The sequence below is a fragment of the Mus musculus genome, chromosome 2, assembly GCF_000001635.26.
Source record: "Mus musculus strain C57BL/6J chromosome 2, GRCm38.p6 C57BL/6J".
Lineage (NCBI taxonomy): Eukaryota > Metazoa > Chordata > Mammalia > Rodentia > Muridae > Mus > Mus musculus.
The window spans coordinates 67,698,728-67,716,234 of NC_000068.7; the positions used below are offsets into that span (position 1 = coordinate 67,698,728).

The following is a 17,507-nucleotide window of genomic DNA, read 5'->3' on the forward strand; positions in this document are numbered from 1 at the left end:
CTGTGCACTTGAAATTTGGCCCAGTGTCAGGTCATTAGGATATATATTAAGAAGAAGTTGTCAAAGCATGCATGTCTTCTGGTCACTAATAATTATTATCTGAAATCTGATCAGTCTTTCATAAAGAGAAGATATCTTAAGATGTTGTTTGCAGGTGATGACAGTGTTCCTATTTCCTACGAAAAATATCTAGAAGCTGAAAGAATAGGGAGGAGAATTCTGTAACAAAATACTGACAGAAGCCCAAAATCCCATAATAGCCTATCATGATTTCTATATGAATCAGTGTTGATGACAGTGTAATAATCCTTCACTGTTAATTACATCAATAGGATACGCGGTGTCTCATGGGATGTATGCAATATGGTGGAGGTAGAGGAGAGTTCTGAGGTTGGCGACAAAAACACCAAACATGTCACATGGACCAAGATAACCTGTCCAGTGTTTGCGCTCTGATACTGCAACCTCCTGGCAGCAAAAATGGAATATGTCTAACAATGAAGACTGGAGTGAGTTGGCTAAATTCTTTAGTGTCTTTCAATATGAATTAAGCTGACTCACCAAAAACTCTTGATCTAGGCAACTGGTTCTGATAGTGAACAGGATGGTCAAAAGCAACCGTAGTTGGAAAATAGATTAATTTTGAAATCCATTTGATTTGTGTGACAAAAAATTTTTAACAATGCTTCCATTGTTCTTAGAAAGGAATATAAGTGATATCAAGGAAAAGATTTGAAAGATGGAACAATTATTTAAATGGAGGTGGCTGAGGAAATGATTGAAGATAATAACATGGGCAAGGAAAGCTTAGAAGCTCTGAAGTCATGGTTAATTGCTTCAGAAGTAATTAAAACCAGAAGCCATGGAACAACAAATAAAGTCAGCCTCGTAGTTCTCAGGATGCAGGCAGTAATAAACTTTAACTCAGTAGCAAAAATATGTTTTACGGAGAACAATATAGACTGCCTGAGTAAGTCAAAACAAATTAAACCCAATGATACTTAAGCATGCAATAGTAGGAAATATTTCAGAGCTAAAGATGTAATTTGTCACAGAGCAAGATTTATAACATTAATTTCCAAAGACCAAAGCATGGCCATAATAAAGATATTGAAATTTAAGCAAAAGGAATTCAACAAGCTTTCTGGCAGAAAATAGTGAATAAATAACGCTTTTCTTGCCAAGAGACTGTATTTTTACTTGTCTCCTCCATAGTTGTAGAAAAAAATGAATAAATAAATAGCCCTTTTCTCCATGCTGTCACACTGTGAAAATTTTTCAGATGTATATAAAAGTAGGGACACTCATACAAAAGAGTCAAATCCACCCCTCGTCAGTTTCAAGACTTATGAGCTGTTGTGATCTGTTTTCTCTCATATCTTCACCCACTCCTTCATCTGTAATCCTAAAATTCGAAGACACCACTGCCTGTTGACCTTAAACACCGAAATGTATGTCTTTAAAAATGAAAGAATTATTGGAAATTGTAATTACAAATCACTACCATACCTAGCACTACACACTTCCCATAAAATCATTTCAGAAGTCAATGTAGATTTAAATCTTCTCATTTCGGTATGAATTTTAGTTTATTCTAAATATAATCCTAAATATACAAATTTTACTTATTATGTCTTTAGAGCATACATAGATCTGTAGATCATAATGGTATTTACAACTTAATTGTTCATACAAATGATTATTCTAATAGAGTTTTAATTAAAATAATGTAAATTCAAATGTTTACATCTGATCGACCAGTCAGTTAATTGGGTTCAGTGAAAAAATACACTGCCTTAGAACTCTGGGAAACACAGAATGCAGAAAAATTGAGAATCTCAAATTTTAAAAGGCTGTAGTATTGGAGGGTAATTGACACTATTTAAAAATAGTGCCATTTTTAATAAAAGTTAAAAATATGATAACTGGTTCATAGAAGCAAGAAAATATAGTGGGAGAATTTGTAATACTCAGGGACCTTTTCTTTTTAGAGTGATTTTTAAAACAGTTTTCTTTATTCTTGAGAACGTCATACATGTATAAAAGATACCAAGAGGCCAGACATGAGAACATGTCTTTTACTCCAGCTCCCAGGAGGCAGGGCCAGGTAGATCTCTGTATTCAAGTCTACCCTAGTCTATGGAGAGTTTCACACAAAGAAGAAGGAGGAATGAGAGGAGAAATGTGACCATGTTTCTCTGCTTTTTAACTACCACCATATTCTGCTCAATACAACCACTTCCAATTCTACAGCCCTCAACGTTTGATGTGTTGATTAATCTCCTGCAGGTCTCCTGCAAGCAGTTTGATAATTCAGATAAAACGAAGCTAAACTTTTTTCTGAAAATGTTACTGTCAGTAGTCAAAATGTTTCTTTACTATTCTCAACGTGGATCTTACAAAAAGAAACTGAAATCAGATCTTCAGGGGGAAGAGACTCTTGCTTTTCCCTTTATTATTTTCTTGTTAACTAGTGACAAGAATAAAAACTAATAAAAATGATTTATCTAAGTTTTGATGGCTTGTTACCAAATTCTGGACTCAACAGCTTCCATTTTCCATATAAGCTAATTCAAGAAGCCAGATTTTCTTTTGAGCAGTGGGATATAAAGGTAAGATTTCACATAAAGCGTCTTCCTAATAATAATACGTTCACGTGAACTCATCCCGAAGATTTTCAGATTTTGCCATGCTGACCTCTGGCTTTCTTCTCAGACTGTGATGCTGCACAGGAAGCAGTTCACTAAGTGTGTGTCTCACAAGCACTAATAAGGGATAATGGACTTCCATGTTTGTGCCTCTGTCTAGCTTCTCTAGAAAAAAAAAAAACATTCTTATGATTTTCTGCAAGAAATACCCCTCTACTGCCAAAGAGTCCTCACATGGGAGCAAGAGTCTGTGCCTGTAACCATAGAGGAAAATCTCTTAATAATTCTCCATGCTTCTAGCAATGCAAGTACATTTATGCTGGGAAGAATGAATGAGTAGACTCTGCTGTGTGAGAAATCCTGTAGGAAACATGAGAAAATGTTTTCAATTTGAATGAACCTTGAATCACACTGGTGACCTTTAAGTAGTTTAGAGAATGCACATGAAGACACTCTAAAACCTTCATTTACCATTGGTCCTTTAAGGTCCCTGAGATAAAAATATTGGGTTGAAATTTTATGAATACTACTTCTGTGTGAAAGCCTGCATTGCATAATCTGCCATTAGACACTATCAAGACTCTCTCTCTCTCTCTCTCTCTCTCTCTCTCTCTCTCTCTCTCTCACACACACACACACACACACACACACACGAGAGAGAGAGAGAGAGAGAGAGAGAGAGAGAGAGAGAGAGAGAGAGAGAGAGAGAGACTACATGATTACTGCAAATGTGGGTGAATCTTCATCCTGAATCAGCACATATATTGACTCAAAAAAGTTTCAATAGGGTGTGGGGACTATCCATATGTAATGAGTGTGAGAAGGAAAATAATCCTTATTCTCATAAAAGACCTCACGGTACAAAAACTCTGTAGATATTATAAGATTTTCTTACGTGGATTATTCTTTAAAAGTCTTTGAAACAGTTGAATTGGCCAGTCTGGATCCAACAGCAAAGGGGCCATTAGTCAGTCTGCAGACTTGAGACATAAGAACATTGTAGACTGAAATATCACCTACAATGGGAAAGGAAAGAGGAAAGATTTGGCCTAGAAATAAACATTTTAAAGATGTATCTTTACAATGAAGACAAGGTACACTGGAGTCTGAGTCTAAGGTGAGATTCCACTGAAGCCTGGAATCAGAAGGAAACCTGTTGTTGGGGCTGACTCTTTTGTTTGTTTGTTTGATTGTTTACAAATGCAGTGTTCCCTCCTTCTACTCCTCCCACTTCCTCCCAACTAACTTTCCCATTCAGGCTCACTCCAAATCTGCCCCTCATTAGAAAAAGAATAGGCTTCTGAAAGATTACAACAAAAACAACAAAATAAAATACAGTAAGATACGTTGAAAACCATCATATTGAAGTTGGCTAAAATAAGCCAACAAGAAAATGAAAGAGCCCTAAAACAGGGCACAAGAACCAAGAGACCCAGTGGTTTGCTAATAGGATGCTATAATAGGTCAGCTTTGGACCCAGCTCGGACCTATGCAGACCTGTGTGTGCTGCTTCAGGCTCTGTGAGTTTGTAGTTTTGCTCAGGTGATTTAGAGGGCTTTGTTCTCCAAGTGTCCTTTATCCCCTCTGCTTCCTCCATTCCTTCTGCCTCTTCTTCCATGAGGTTCTATGTGCTCAGAAGGGAGGGCTTTGATGGAAACATTTAGAGCTATATGTTACCACACTTAGACATGTATCTTATAAAGTTCAGTTTCCCACGTTTACAGTGTGACTTTTTATTTATTTTTCTTTTTGTTTTTTCCCCTTTCCTGGGTTCCCCTGTGGAACCCTCCCCCCCATCCCATCACCCTCCTCCTGTTTCTATGAGAGTGCTCTCCCTCCAAACCCTCACTCCCACCTCACCGCCCTGGCATTCCTATACTAGAACATTGAGCATTCATAACACTAAGCTCCCCCCCCCATACACACACACCATTGATGCCCGACAAGGCCATCCTCTGCTACATATGCAACTGGAGCCGTGGGTCCCTCCATGTGTGCTCTTTGGTTGGTGGTTTAGTCCCTGGGAGCTCTGGGGTGTCTGGTTGGCTGGAGAGACAGCTCAGCTACTAAAGGCTAGGCTCACAACCAAAACCACAGTGTGACTTTATCTGGACAACTATGAAGGCTGGATATACTGACGCTCATTTAACGAGAAGTGTTAAGGTATAATCTCAATTTATAAAGGGACTTGAAATATTTGTTTCAGAGGGTTAAGTTCGTGGCCCATGGGTTATCATTCATTTCGAGTTTAGTTTCATTGTAATGTAAGATTCATGCCTGCATCCATTCTACTTTTTACAATTAATTGAGTTTTAATTAATTTCTAAGTAAGTGTTTCAGTTCTATAAATGTCTCATATGAACTTGAAAAACAAACTGTAAACTCTTCTGGGTCTGCATTACTGCTCCTGTTTTGGTCTCTGCCTTTCTTCACCTCTACCTTACATTCCTGTGTATATACATGAGTGTGCACAGATACACATATGAACCAAATCACCATAGTCCCTTTGCTCCCATCTGACTGACTCCTTTAATAATTTCTTGCCTGCAATATTATGCCTTTGAGTTTGTATGATCAGAATCAGAGGTCATATCCATTCTCTATGTAAAATGTTGTTCTCAAAAAAAAAAAAAAAAATCCAGGTGTTGGCAAGACCTTCGATAGCTTAGCTTAGACACTCCGGTGCCAGACTGCCTTTCTGACTTCACTGCTCTCTGTCCTTTCTCTCAGGGTTCCAATCTTACTCACTGTTTGTTTGTGTTCGTCTTCCAAACAGGACTCTTACAAGCCTTTTCCTACACGTATGCTCAGATATGTGCAAAAGCTGTCCCCTTGTAAGTCTCAGGATTCTACTTTTACTCGCTAATTGAGATGGTTTCTTAGCTATTAAATGCAAGCAAATACCAACTAGTCCTTTTACTCTGATTTAAATTCCTTTTTATTTTTAATGATTGTGAAGTGTGTGTGTGTGTGTGTGTGTGTGTGTGTGTGTGTGTGTGTGTGTTAAATTTGGTATACTGGCAAGTGGTTCATACCTCTTGTTATGAATGCTGGGAACTGAACTTGGCTGCCCTGCAAGCTGAGTTATCCTCTGAACCACTGAGCCATCTCTCTAGATCCCATCTGGATGGTATCTTATTGCATTCTATTGATGACTTATACTTATCTTCCATTCTCCGGTGAATGTAAACTATGTTATCAGTTCCCAGCAAGCATCTGCTTAGCCAATGGTATTCATTCTTCTCTTGTGAGGAAGGAGAAACTTATACCACTCTAAAATGAGACTCAGTGTGACTTTTAGCATCCTTACCTTTTGCTGATATCATTCGTGTCCCAGTTCAGCAGCAGAACTAACATCAACTCTAACTGGGTACCACTGTTTGTGTAGTGAAAATACCACTGAGAGCTATGAGTTTTCTCCCTGAAAATTTGCCGAAGCTTTAGCTTCATACTGGTTTCTGCAAATGAAATCTCCATTATTTATGCTATTCTGAGGCACACGTGCCACTGTGGTATGGATTTACCCAGTTTGAAAATGGATGCGGCTTTGAATACTTCTCCTGGCACTATGGAAGCAGCTTGTTTCCAGCAGGATAATGAATTTTCACTGAATTGTTTTTGTCAAACGTCTCTTTGTTGGTACCAAGTGGTTGTTCTGAGTTTCTGAGCTCCTGTGTTGTGGGGCCCTTTCTGTACCCAGGGCTTCCATAAATTGTACATACAAATTTTCAGAGAGCATTGGTTATACTTTCTGATCCTACAGGAATAAGCTTAGATGTAAAAAGGGATATATTTGTCCACAGGAGTATTTTGTCTGATTCCTGGCCACTCTTTTTAAAGGGTAATGACCTATGTACACTAACATACCATTTTAAAATGATGTGCCTCTGTATCCAATGTTTCCTTTTGGATTACCCTCAGCCTATGCTGCTCCCTTGCAAAAACATACTACAAGAGGCAGCAGGTCTAAGTTTTCCCTTCAAATCTAGAAACTTCTTCAGTTTGAAGATGAAGAACACTGGCTGATTCAGTTTTAAATTGATGGCTTTATTATTCTTATATCCAAACTCACCATTTAATAAAAACCAGGGTAGTATTCATATAGCAACAGTTTTTTTTTTGTTTTTGTTTTTTTGTTTTTTTTTTTTTAAAGACACAAGGACAGAAGGTAGCTGAACATTCACCAGAGGACTTCTTTCTAAGAAGTTGTATTTCTGTGACACATCCTCATATAGAGGAGTAGGTGCTCCTCCTTTAACCTTTGTTTTGTTTTGTTTTGTTTTGTTTTGTTTTGTTTTGTTTTGTTTTGTTTTGTTTTTCAGGACACGGTTTCTCTGTGTAGCCCTGGCTGTCCTGGAACTCACTCTGTAGACCAGGCTGGCCTCGAACTCAGAAATCCACCTGCCTCTGCCTCCCAAATGCTGGGATTAAAGGCGTGCGCCACCACGCCCGGCTCTCCTTTAACCTTGAGAATATTGAAAGAGGTTTGCTAGGGACAGTAGGGAAGGTGTGACAGTTTCATTAGAAGGTTGAGGGACAGCTTTGATTTATGTCTAGCACGCATGCCAGAAGTGTTCCCTGTTCGCACAGTCAAAACTGTAATTAGAGTACCTGTCTTTCAAAGGCTTCGTCAAATGCGCATGATTTCTGAGCATAAGCAGAACATGAGTTTCCTGATCTTATTGAAATCTTAGGTTCTGTGTTGTTGGATGTTTTTTGGTTTGTTTGTTTTGGTTTATTGTTGTTGTTGTTGTTGTTGTTGTTGTTTGCTTCTTTGTTTCTGTGTGCAACTTGAAGTTTTTCTGGAATTCTGAAAGGAAATTTGAATAAGCCTCAACTCTGAAGTGGAAGTTAAAGATTCAGCACCAACGGTCAACTGGGAAATAGCTGAAGGGCTTCAGTGAAAGAACACAAGCAGACGATGTTCTCCCAAAAATCCCTAAATCAACGCAGGGCCTAAGTTTGCCACACTTACCACTTCCATGTCAAGCAGCTCTTGCTTCTCATTACTTCTCCCTCCTCCTTGCAAAGCTTGGATATCTAGTGATCGCACTTGCTGTTATTAAAAATATTAAATACACACACACACACACACACATACACACACATACATATATCCCCATTTCTACTCTTTATTTCCCTTTCAGATCTTTTAGTGTTTCTTTACAAATTTGGTACTGACACTAAAACAATGTAGGGTAATTACAAAAGTTTATCATTATTCCTTTTATGGGGCCTTCTGCACATCATAGCTCCTTTGGACACAGTTTTATCCAGTCAAATTCATCTCTTCTGGACTCTTGAATCCTTGCAAGGTGTTCCTTTTACCTGTATTTTTCAGGAATCAGTTCAAAGCCTCACACCACACAAATATTAATTCTAATTAATGTCATGTATTTATTTAACAAGGTATAACTTTTGGGGTTTGAATTGGCTTTTAATGAACCTTAGCTGCACATATATTTGCTTTCTTTTTTTTCTTCCTTCCTTTCTTTTCTTTCTTTCTTTCTTTCTTTCTTTCTTTCTTTCTTTCTTTCTTTCTTTCTTTCTTTCTTTCTTCAGGTTTGTTCTCTATTTTTCTTTGCTTATTCCCTTCCCCTTATTAGCTGTTATTTCCTCTCAGCATGGCCTCTTTGCTTGCTTTTAGAACTATTAAATTGATACTTCACATCTCAGCTCCTTTTTTATAGGTTTCTTTTCATTGTGTTCTGAAAGGGTTTTTATTTTCCCTTGCTTTCATTGATCTATATTTTTCTCTGGATACATGACCTTTATTCTAGTTGATCCTCCTTTGTGAGCTTCTGTAAGTAATTGCACTGTTTAATTTTTGAGAATTCTAATTAAGCATGATTTCCAATTGCCATTCTTTTTTTTTTTTCCTGGTGCTGGTATTTTATTTCTTTGTGTACATTAGTCCATGAATTCATATGGAATGGGCTCCAACAGCTCAGGCTCTTTTCCGTTAGTCCTCACAAAGTGTGCTTCTCTGGGTGGCGCAGGCTGGCACTTCAGCTGCACCCAGGTGCCCTTCTCTTTGGCTTCCTTTTTCTTCTGGTCGTTCTCCTTCACCCGCTTCAGGAAGCTATCTCTGCTCTTTGAGTGCTTGATGTGCTCAATCCGTATATTGATCCTCTTGGCCAGAATTTTGCCCTTAACCTGCTTGTTGACAATGATGCCCACGGCATGCTGGGTGACATTGTAGACTCTTCCAGTTTTGCCGTGGTAGCACTTATGGGGCATTCCTTTTTGAACAGTGCCCATTCCTTTGATGTCTACAAATATCACCCTTCTTGTAGATTCACATGTATGTGGCCAAAGGAACAACGCCATGTTTCCTAAAAGACCTAGAGAACATGTACCGGGTGTCTCTCCTCTTTCCCTTTGTGTTCGTCATTTTGGCGAGTTACTGGAAGATGGCTGCGGCGGCCGAAAGCCCAAATGCCATTCTTAAGGATAGAGTGAAGAGTGATCTTAGTAGATGCTAGGTTGAGTTTATTTATGTCTAAGGACACTCGGGGTCAGTTATTTCAGACTCTGAGGACAAGCTCCTTGGCTCACACACATTGTACTGAGCATATCTGACCAAGAGGATTCTACTATTTCATGCCTGACTAGATTAATGTCAAAGTTCACAGGGAGATCCGGTCTCCCAGGTATGATGTCATTTCTGTTCAAACTCAGCACCCACAGGAAGAGTCTCTGGGAAAGATTACTTTCCTTAAAGAAGAATTTTTGTTTTATCATCGTTATCAGAGGAAACTACTAGAGTAATTTGGGGAGCCAAGCAATTACTTTTGTAACCTCTTTTTTTAAAAAAATCGGCCCAATAGGGCCTATTTGTCTAACTTTTATTTCTGAGAAAGTTCAGTCCCTTTTTCCCTACTATAATGACTTCTTACATTTTTTATGATATTCTCCATAACATTCTTCTATAATAAAAAATTGTTTTTCTCTGATATATTCTTCAAAACTTTATTTTTTAGGCCTGTTTGTTAACCATTACTAGCCTGGGCTGACTTTTACATTCATCTATGTTTTAAAATGTCAGTGAGTATTGAGAAAAATGAGTATGTTTTGGTTCCTTGTATCTTTTAAATGTCCTTTAAGGACAATCTACTTGTAATAATGACACAGAAAACACTGAAGTCCCTGTAATTCTGGCTTGTACTTGTCTGATCACCTGACTTTTAATAGTCAGTATAAGGCAGGTAGCTAACTGTGACATCTCTTTATTACATTTCTTAATTTGACTAGAGATGTAAGTGGGATATCTGCCAAATTATCTCCTTCTTGTATACATACCAAAGTGCTTAGTCAGATGCCTTCAGCCTTTTAATATCTAGGTAGAATTGTCTTCTTAGGTACCACTAGAAGCTATCAGCAGTAGCCTCACCTCACATCTGCAATTTTGTGGTTCATTAAAGCAAGCAGATATTAAAGTTGTCGTTTAAGGTGGGAACTCCAGTTGCAAAATGCTTAGCATAGCATCCCAAGAACAACTGCTCTGTTCTCAAGGGTTAATGTTTTCAGAAGTATGTCTGCAATGCTTTATTTCAGACCATCCTCCAGCGGAAGCTCTTTCCTCCCCAGGCACACGATGAATCAGGATCCTGACGTTTGGTGACCAGGTGTTTTTGCTTCTTTTACTGAAACTGTTGGAAACATTTTTCATGCCATTGTTATGAAAAGAGAAGGAACATATAGGCATTTGTTATTAAAGTAGGATAGAAAGAATACACACAAAGTGATTTTAAACTCCTTTGCCCTCTATCTTGAGAGATATTTCTAGCCATGCAGTCCTCAGAATGTAAACAACAGCAAAAAGAATGATTTATTTGTCGTATCTTTTTCAATTTTGATATAGCTTATAAAAAGTGAATATCTTTTCATTAAAAAGAAGACTCCTTGCATTATTCACACATTATTCAGGACTCTGACGTGGACTGAGCAATTTTGGAATAACATAGTATTTTTCAATTTTATTTTAAATATGGCCTTCATAAGCTGCATAAGTCATCATGCTTTAATTATTTAAAATACCTATAATATTTTAAACAACTGACAAATATCTTTCTATGCCTTTTGAGCAGCTACATTTTTGCCACCCTTTTATCCTGGTAGCTAAATTAGATCACCCCCATTGAGAAGAGAATTAAGTTTAAAATGTCTCATATTTTGTGACCAAACCACCACCCTGTGCTTGTCAGCTTCTCTCAGGGGCAGTCACCAGGCCTGCTAATGAGAGAGTATAATGTTGGCTGGCTGCAAACCTAAGGGTTTATAATGTTCAATTTAGGTGACGCCAAGAAATATACACTGTAACATTGTTCAAATATGTGGACATAATTTGACACCTTGAGACACATAAAGTGGCATATTTCAGCGGGAAAAGAACTAAATGATATAAGTATCTTGTTATTATATGCGTTCTGTTCCAGCCAAAGGTACATTCTTGGGCCTACCCTGAATCTGCATGTCTTAATCTTCCCAGACAGGCCAGTGCTTCTGATTCAAAGTGTGCATGTTCATGTAGAAAGAGTGTAGTCATTGTGTGCAACTTGACCAATATAGAAACAACACACCACAACCAAAGAGATAGGAGGCCAGTGTGTGAGGCAACTTGTGGGTTAAATATGGTGTTGGTTTTCCCACTTCTGTGTGATTAGAGTCACATCTAGACAGTTCCCACTTAGGCCTTTCCTTGGGGGAATTCAGAGTTACTTGTTCTGGAGTCATACTAATTAAAACCAATGATGGCTTAAAAATCATCTGGCTCGTGTGTTGCCACACTGAGGGCCACTGACCTGCACTGAGATTTATAATGTTGAGCATGCTAGATGCCCTTCTTACCAAATAACCCCATTCTCTTTCTGGAACACACATCTACAGAGGGAGCCAAGAGACATTCAGTGGCTTGCCCAAGGAATGTGGAGTCAGAAGAGTGATGCGTGCACTCACCATAAAACAAAGCTTGCTTCATAGCCTTCTCCAATTGCTCCATCCCCACTCTCCATGCTACTACTGAGTGCATGGGAAATTTGCCGTTACTAGATTATATCTTGAAACTGTACTTCCAATATTATTTCACACAAAAATAATTTAGTTCCTTTCCATTAAACATCCCCCCCCCCCACACGCCTTCTTAATTTGGGGCTGGGTGTTACTTTCTATCTTTTTTTTTTTTAAATCCTAGATGCAAAATTGATGTTTCAATACTCTACATTTGCTTCTTAATTCAAGTTTTAGGGTGTTTATACATACACGCACGCACACGCACGCACGCGCGCGCGCGCGCACACACACACACACACACACCAAGCATTTCTGGTTATACCTCCTGTTGTTAAATTCCTCTTCCCTTCCTTCCCCCCTCCCCCCAGGAAACAGCTTTACTTCTAGGTTTGGGAACTTCTTACTGACTTTATATTTCCCAAGCCTTATATTACATATGAATAAATGAATATGTGAATTTATATATTTTACTCTCACATAGTAAAATATTTGAGCACAAAGCTGAGACAGGCTTGTAGAAGGTAGCTTGTTTTAAGATGTGAAAATAACATGTCCTGTTTTTATAATACCAGAAAATGTGTATATATAGTATAACTTTGTAAGTAGTCATTTGAAAGCACTTTATTTATTAGAAAGTTGCTTCAATGTGAAGATAGACAAGTCCAAAGTAAACATGTGATTTTCCTTTTTAAGTAGCAATATGATTGTTCAAAACTTTTCTTTTTCCTGGTAAACTTCTACTATCATCAGCTCAGTGGCAATTTTACCAAGAGATCATTTTGAAAACATGTAAAAAGTAGGTGGCAGGATTGAGGATTTCTTTGTCAGGTCTGTCAGACTAATTGAATTTTCCTCTGTCAGAATGATAGGCCTGATATATCAGTTAAAGTAGCAGCCGTAATTTACCTTGACTTTAAATGAGTTCTTGCTTCACCTTGTTTGGCATACAAATTACAGACGTTTTACAATCTGCCAGGGTTAGAATTTTATTCTGCCCCTTCTGAGACTTTCTTCCAGCTAAGATTTGTGTCTCTGTGCACTAAGGAGTTTTAATTATACCCATGTCTGTTTCATAGCTGCATGTTCTCTACACATAACTGCACATGAGCTGGCTATCAGACATACAAAGAATGGAAAGTCGTCTGTGTGTGTCTGTTTGTGTGTTTGTGTGTGTGTTGTTTTGACATAATCTGTAAAAAGAACAATAGTGAAACTGATCTGGAAAGGCCATCATACACACAAAGAACGGACAACTACCCTTCCCTCCTCCCTTCCAAATATTTTCTCTTCATTACCTGTTGGCCCTGGATAAAGTAAAGTAAACTGTATTATTTCACAACAGCAAAGATAAATAGAATAGGAATCCAGGGAACTCTATTGTAGGATAAATATGCTTAAAGTCCAGGGATAAATCTTTCAGACATCAATGACACAGCAGGAGAGGTGTGGTTCTGATTATGCTTTATGCAAATTTCATCTGCTTATTTTAGCGATGTCCTTGTTCTAGCAAACAGAATATAATCAGAGAGGTGAGTAATGGTAGAAGTAATAGCATGTACAGCAGGATGCTGTAGTAACAACGCCAGACTCCCATCTGTTCTCAGTTGCTATGTGGAGCATCTCTGAGAAGGGATGACCATCATCAATTCAAGACCGCTCTCATATGAGAAAGCCCGTAGTGGAGCCTGTAAACCTGAGTCTACCATGCCACAGACAATGATGTAACATACACGCATTGGATGCTTGCCATATTGGAGGCCATGTTCCAGAAAGATATGGAAGCATACACACATCCTGCAGATTGTGCATTTGCAAGCTAGAGACCACAGACTCCTCCCTGGAGAGCATGCTCCAGTCCACTTGGGTAACATTGTTGCTTCCTGGACAGCTTCACCTGGGGGAAATACACAGACCGAAGCTCAGTTTCTCCAGATTAAAGCTCACTGAAGAGACCCCACAATGGCTGTGCTACCCTTCTCCTAGGTCACAGGATATTCTACATGGTGAATGTTTGGTATGATCTTACTGTGCTCCTTGCAGGATACCATTTGCTTTTCAGAAAAATAACCAGGTCAAAGTTGTTTTGCAATTGTTTACATAGATTTGAATCTGAGTTTTAGTAGATTTGGAAAATGAACTTAGTAATATTTTGTCACAAATATGTGGCAGAATTTAATTTTGTCTTCAAGGATGGGAATAAAAAAAAATGCCATTGTTCCATCATCTTGAGGCAAAATATCCTATCCTAAATTAAAAAGTAATCTATATGTTTATAAACAAATATTTATGTACATATAGATACAAGTATAATATATAACTACATTCAGAGTATATAAGCATCTGAGCATTAGAGTTTTCTCAGTATACGTTTTACATAGTTATAGAATTAGAAAGTACAGAATGCCACAGTTTCTTAAAATGAGGTCTAATGAACATATATAATCACAAAAGTTTTGCAAAAGACCTATTTCACAGGAAAAATGTTCCTTAAAAAGGATAAAATGGACATAAGACAACTTATATGACACACATTCTTATTTGAACAAAAATGAAAATAAATCTATCATGGGAAGGTAGGTTTCTGAAATGAGAATCATTATTTTAAAGAAATCAAAAGTATATATTACCATATTAAGTTGAAAATATTATTATATAACACAATACAATGCCCAATGAATATATATGAATGGAAAATTTTGAAAACAAATATTTTAAACTAAGTTTATCCTTCAAAATAATCAAGAACTGGAAAAGATAAACCGCAGCCTCACACAATAAATGAATGAATGAGATAGGTTGGATGGATAGGTAGACAGACAGACAGATGCTAGAGATAGAAAGAAAAATAGATAAATAGAAAGAGATAATGATATAGATGATAGGTACATGACAGATAAATGATAGATGATAGATAGATAGATAGATAGATAGATAGATAGATAGATAGATAGATATGACAGAGGATAGATGATGGTAAATAGATGATAGATAATAGATGGCAGAGAGACAGACAGATAATAGACTGACTGATGAAAAAGTAAGTAGTTAGGCCTGCAAATGAAAGGAAACCTGAGGTAGTACAAAAGCATTTTCTCAAAGATCTAAGCTATTCCTTACTGAGTTGTTGAAAGCAAGATAGACTCTAGAAGAGCTGACAGACTCAGCACCTGTAATGCTATTAGGCATTGCAGTGGGGAAGATATCTTCAATGTTCCCAAGTTTGATGATGGGAAATCACATTTTCTGAAATGACTATTGTGTCCACTAAGGTCATGTACCTTCAGTGATCAATATCATAAAAATTAGAGGGTAACCTATTTGGAGAGATAACTGGCAATGCTTAGGTTTTTCTTCACTGTGAAGACCTCCTTTAGTCATAATACTGTTCCATTGTATGTGTGTATCATATACCACATGTCTACTTATCTGTGGACACATGAATTCCATGGTTTAACTACTCAGAATAGTGCTACTTAGAGCACAGGTCTACAAGTACTTCCATGCAATATTTTAATTCTTGACTATATATCCCTGAGTATATATAGTATATATATATATATATGTATACACACACACACACACACACACACACACACACACACACACACACACATATGTTGGGCTTATGAAACACCAAAGCCTACCCCTGTCCACACACTTTCTCCAAAAGGCCACGCCTACTTCTACAAATAATGACACTCCTTAATCTTTTAAATATATGAGCCTATGGGAGGCCCTCTAATTCGAATCACCACAATCTACTTTAAATTAATGTATATGCCACTAGAAAGAAACCTGTTATCTGTCAATCTTTTGTCAGTGGATTTGCGTTTTTCCCTGCATGTTCTTGTTGTGAATGCTGTCTCTGCTCATTGAATGGCCTTGGCAAGCTTCTAAAAACTCACTTGCACAGTTATGCAAGGATGCAAAGATATGTGCTCTGGTTTTGTTGGTCAGTGCCTGTGTGTTGGTTAGTTTTTACCAATGACACTCTTCTTTGTCACTTGGAAAGAGGGAACTTCAACTGAAGAATTGTCTGTGCTGACCTGTGGGGCCTTTGTTGTTTGTCTTTTATCTTTTCTTGTTTTGTTTTCCTTAATAATTGGTGTGGGGAGGTCCAGCCCTCTGTGGGTGGTGCTACTCCTGGCCAGGTGTGGCATGTGTTCTGAAGAAAAGCTAGCTGAGCAAACCCCTGGGAGCAAGACAGTAAGGGGCGTTCCTTAGTGGTTTCTGCTGCAGTTCTTGCCTCCAGGTTCTTTCCTTGGCTTCCCACAATGATGGAGTTTAAGCTTTAATATGAAATAAACTTTCTCCTTATCTAGTAGTCTTGGGTTGTGGTATTTATCACAGCATCAAACAGCAAACCAGGCTTGCCCGTCTTTGTGCCAGAGATGTAGTTCAATCCCTGCAGCAGTACAGTGACTCTTAAACAGGAGCTGAAAGATCTTCCTTTTTGTTCTTTTTTTTTTAAGGTGGATTTGACGGATTTAAGTCCCCTGAGATTAACATGTTGTTTGTTTTTTTTTTCCTATCAAATAAACATCATTGTGGTTTTGATAGAAATTGGTTCTAGTGAATATGCTATGAAATATAATGTGGCATGGGGGTACCTGCCAGCCTCATGCCAAGGTATCCCCTGAGTAATTATTTTATGCAACAGATCTGGTATAAAGGGAGTTCATTTGGGGAAAAGGAAGAGAGTGAGGACCTGGGGAGAAGGTAGAGGCAAAGGAGTTGACATGGAAACACGCAGACAGGTGAGAGCAGAGCTATAACAGCAGAGAAGAGGATGGGCACAGAGGACAGAAAGCGGTAGAGTGACCAGCTGTGGAAATGGAGGGGGGCGTGGAGTGGGACCCAGTCCTTTTATATGCAGCCCTCAGCTGAAGGACCTGGGAGAGGCAGGAGATGACATAAGCCTTTGTTAGCTGCCTGGGAGAAAGCTAGTAGAATTGCCTATACGCTAACAATATCACTCACTATGAATAGTTTTAACCTCTTAACCAAAAAGAAAACAAGATCTGTGAACTTGAAATGTGTTTCTGTTATATTTATTCTCTACAGGGCAGTTTTCTTTCCATGAGTCTTATCTCTTCTGTTAATTTGTAAGCATTTTACTCCTTTGGTGCTATTGTGAATGATATTAAGTTCTCAATTTTCTTCATGGGCTTTCCATTTCTGTGTGTGGGGGATGAAAGCAATTGAGTTTCTTGCTTGACCTTGGGAATTGCTTCTTTTCTTATGTCCCTTGGATTTTTCTGGCACTGTGTGGTTACTTCTGCTGTCTTTTTGTTAGTGTTTGCAAGGAATTCCCTCTGCTTCCTTTCATGTCCTTTGTGGTTTTAGGTTTCAGCTGAGTCTTTCTGAGACTCAATCCGCTGTTTTTATTCTTTCTCCTAATTTGTGTTTTTTTAAGGAGAGGTTCCATGTACTCCCATTGAAACACTGAATTTCTAAGGAGGAGGCTCCAGCAGTCCATTTCCTGTTGTTCAGTTGTGATATTCTGGAATGGTGTCTGTTCACTGTAAAGGCTAGCTTCCTTGATGATCGGTGGTAGTTACAGTTATCTGTGTGTATGAGACGATTTAGAATGTAGTGAGGGAATATGCTGATCTAGTAAAGGGGTGGAAGTAGATTCTTTTAACATTTCAGAACTTTACTCACCTAGACTTCCAGGCCCAGACATAATTTTCCTTTGTTTGTGTAGACGTTGATTCCAATTTTCCTTCTGTTGATTCCTAGGACCCAGATCCACCTAATCCTTTGAGATGGTATCTTTCTCTAAACCCATAGCTGGGCTATTTAGCCAATGATTTCCAGGGATGGATCTGTTTCTGCTTCCCCAAC

The 17,507-nt window shown here is 38.2% G+C and overlaps 1 protein-coding gene and 1 pseudogene across 6 annotated transcripts in view; one reads left to right on the top strand and one right to left on the bottom strand.

Moving 5' to 3' along the window:
* Nucleotides 1-17,507, top strand: part of B3galt1 (UDP-Gal:betaGlcNAc beta 1,3-galactosyltransferase, polypeptide 1) — a 557,194-nt gene that overhangs the window by 133,039 nt on the left and 406,648 nt on the right. The gene's annotated exons all lie outside the window — the stretch shown is intronic.
* Nucleotides 8,523-9,083, bottom strand: Gm13604 (annotated as a pseudogene).